Genomic DNA, 4,256 nt, shown 5'->3' on the forward strand with positions numbered 1-4,256 from the left:
TATTTTTAAAACTGCTTTAAATTAATACCTCTTAAAACTGGGGCATTCAAAGTAAATTATTACCAGAAAAGGTGCCCTAATATTCAAAAGCAAATTCTTGTGAGTCTGGTGTCCTGGTGTGGGCAGCTGGTTAAAGCGCTGGGCTGCAATGTATGTTTGAACCACTAGGTCAGAGGTTCAAGTGCACCAGCTATTCCTCAGAAACCCTATACAGGGTAGCTATTGGTTGGATCCAACTCAGTGGCATTTTACAACAACAACATAGAAGAAAGCAAGATGCAGAGAAATAAAGGAGATGAGAATTTTAGCATATTAATAAATATTAAAAAAGAAAAACATCCACTAACATAATTATTTTTTTTCCTAAAATTGGCTTTCTTTTTTGAGCAAGCTTGGAAAAACGAAAGAGCTGTAAGAAAAAGAATTGTAAGTGTTGAAGATGGGCAAATTTTCAAAAATAGAAACTCATTATTCACAAGAACTCCTGTTTTATTATTGTTAGTTGATATCATGTCAATTTCCACTCATGGCAACAATTTTGGGAAAGTTTAAGTGCATAGTGTTACAATCTTAGCTTCAGAAATTGTTGTTTCATACCACTATAAAGCCCAAGTCTGAAGCTAAGTTCAGAGCTCTAGGGACACAAACTTTGTCTTCAGAGATTTGTTTCCTATCTCTCAACTCTCTTTATATATATCTGGATAGGACCAGTGTAATGGTTACGAATTGGACTGCGAACTGCAAGGTCAGCAGTTTGAAACTACCAGCTGTTCCACCGGAGAAAGATGAGGCTTTCTACTTCCGTAAAGATTTACAGCCATAGAAACCCTTTACAGGGTCGCTATAAGTCGGAACCGACCACACGGCACATAATCACCAATCAGGACCCTTTGACTATAATAGCTGTTCATCTTCTCAGAAAGACAGTCACTACTGCTCTTACCTCTCACCTAAGTAACCTCAAAACAAACAAAAAATAACAATTTCATCATTACAATAAAAGTTCTGGTATTGGCGGTTTTGAAAATGTACCCATTCTGAAGTCAGCTGCTCTGAAAAGAACCAAATGATCATTTTTGGGAAAACCCCATCCAAAACAAATAAACAGAAGATAGATTGTGGTACCAAAAAATGATAAAAGAGATATGAGATCAATGAAAACAGAAATCACATATTAATCTCAGTTGAATAGAGGGACTCTACACACTGAAAGCATGAAATTGTCACTGATCTTTTATAACATTTTTACAAAAATTGGTTCACAGATGTTTTGTGGAAGACATTAAACAATAATGGCAGAGATAATTAAGAGAATCCATTGTAATGTACTGTTTGTTCATTAAATGAATATGTAACATTTCAAGCTATCCTAATTTGAATTTTCATAGAATTTCTGGACTAGTAATTTAAGAAACAAAGTAATTACAACAATAGGCTCCAACAGATCAATGATTGTGAGGATGACTCAGGACAATGCATTGAAACCAACTAGATGACACCTAACAACAGCAACTATAGAAGAGAATTTGATACATTTTCTAAAACATAATAAATTAGCAAGCAAGATGATGACGTTGTTGTTGTTGTTATGTGCAGTGGAGTCGGTTCCGACTCATAGTGACCCTGCACAGGGTTTCCAAGGCTGTTAATCTTTATGGGAGCCGAACGCCTCATCTTTCTCCCGCGGAGCAGCTGGTAGTTTCAAACTGCTGACCTTGTGGTTCGCAGCCCGATTCGTAGCCACTACGCTACCAGAGCATAGGTTAAATTACCATTCTGTTGAGGGTAACTACTTAAACAACTTTTCCAGTGCAATGTTTATTTAGGGACATTCACAGGACCGAAAATATTTTAAGATTTTGTTTTCCTGATCCTATCTAATTCAAAATTTTCACTAGTGACTTGGGTACAAGCAAGGAAAATATTGAAGTTGATAGGAATCTTGAAGGAATAATAATATATTGGATGTCATATCTCAGGTCCAAAAGATCTTGCCATAATTGCTTAAGGAGTCTAATTTGATAAGATAAAAGTAAATTTGAAATTAATGTTAAGACTATCCTCCACAACAGCAACTTTTCCTTAGTTTGAAAGTCAAGCCTAGAAATAAAAAAATGGGAATTAACTGGAGGCTTTTACAAAAGATTGAAGGGCATTAGCTCCATGCAACCTCAACACACATTAAAAACACTTTGCTTTTGCCAAAATGAAATGATATCATTCTAGGGGATTCTTTTTTTGTCGTTGTTGGAGTCCTGGTGTGGTGCCGTAGGATAAATACTGGACTGATAACCACAAAGTTTGCAGTTCAAACTCACCAACTAATTCTCAGAAACCCTCTAAAGATCTCTATGAGAAGCAACTCAATGACAACAAAAGGATATTAACAAAAATGCATTTTTAATAGATGATGTTTACTATTATCTTACTGGGTACTTTCATAGAGAACACTGATAAACTTGAGTATGTCCAATGGAAACTTGCTAATAAAAGAAAATACCTGAAGATGTATTTCTGTTGTTATTGTTGTTGTTAAGTGCCATCGAGTTGGTTCCGACCTACAGAGACCCTGTATAGGGTTTTTGAGGAGCAGCTGGTGAGCTTGAACCGCCAATCTTACAGTTCAAATGATTTTGTAGTCTGGTGCATTAACCCACAGTGCCACACCATGACTGTGTCAAACTTGTTCCTGGTGTACTAGTGAAGTTTCAAAATTATCTGAGATACAATCTTTCTTTATTTACATAATACCTGAGACCTGACTAGAGCTAGTTTTAGATAAGGTAGGAATTATGTCCTTGTGTTGTTGTTGTTAGGTGCTGTCAAGTCAATTCTGATGCATAGGGAACATCAGAACAAAACACTGCCAGGTCCTATGCCTTCCTCATAATTGCTGTTATGTTTGTTTGAGCCCATTGTTTGTGTGTTTCTCTCTTGATGGTCCTAGGATCCTCTGTTTCTGGACTGTAAGATTAACCACTCCCCTTTTTTTTGTTACAAAACTTCTACCTTTACCATTGTGACAGTCGCGATTAGTCATGATAATAGTTATTCATCATTGAATCTTACAAATCTTATCCCCCATCTCTTTTCACCAGACCCATCTAGACAAGATAACAGCTATTCAGTGGGGACTCTTTCTTTCCCCCCATGCTCTTAAGCTAAACTCCCTCTTGAAACCTTGTAAGCCAGTCACTTCGTGCCTTTATTGCCCCCCTCATTTTATGTAGCCAATGTCTAAGTTGCCCGTCCCTATCTACCCTGTGTACTGAGTGGATAGCATTGAAACTTAATTTTAAGACTCTTTCCCTCTCTGTTGGTATTTAGAGTAACTACCGCTCTGAGTATAGGTCAGGTTCATCATGAAGATGCATCATCTGTCACTGTAGCTGTTCCAGTCTGCTTGTCCTTTCTAGTGAGAATGTCCCACCTCATAAGGTTGTGGATGGGACTCAGGATTCTACCTAAGGTCCTATACTCTGTAAAGGCTTTGCATGAGGCCTATGTCACTGGGCAAGTTTTATAACCCCTTTTAGGTATTCCAATCAGTTATAGGCTGAAGGTGGGCTTACAAGTTTTCTCTAATCATGTTTCCCAACATTTCTTTCTATCCCACTCGAGTGTCTGTTTTACAATAGTAGGCAAGGGAAACTAATATTCATAAGGCAGTCAAGGATTTTAGTATTATTTACCCTCTTCAAGCTATAACTAGAACCCTGTATCCCAGAGCCCTGTTGTTCCAAGGTTGATTATGCATCACTATTTACCTCTTTCCCACTAGGCCAAGCAAACCTGTCTCAGTGTTCCCCTACCTATCTTGTTCTTCTGCCTCCTTCCCCCTTCTTGTATTGCCCTCCCCAACACCCACAGTAAACCCCCCATCCCAACCCCATTGTGGTTACCTTATATTCCATTAGTTCTTCCCTCCATTTAAGACAGTCTATTTTATATAGTAATCAACCTGACCTTCTCACCACCTGAATATTTGTTCCTCTGTGTTTACCTTTTTCACATTGTAATTATTTTGATCATAGACTGACCTTCCAGATCCTCTGTTCTTATCATTTTATTCTGTTCTTGACTTCCATTTATCAACTGAGTTCAAGTTGATGCTGCCATGTACGTCAGTCTGTAGTTGTGTGTTTTTCTTGGCTCTTAGTCCACAGAACTTCCTTTAGGATGTTTTTCATAGCAGGGTTGGCTTTGGCAAAATCCCTTAGCTTCTGTTTATTCTGGAATGTTTTGATTACACCATC

This window comes from Chrysochloris asiatica, unplaced genomic scaffold (assembly GCF_000296735.1).
Source record: "Chrysochloris asiatica unplaced genomic scaffold, ChrAsi1.0 scaffold00002, whole genome shotgun sequence".
NCBI classification, from domain to species: domain Eukaryota; kingdom Metazoa; phylum Chordata; class Mammalia; order Afrosoricida; family Chrysochloridae; genus Chrysochloris; species Chrysochloris asiatica.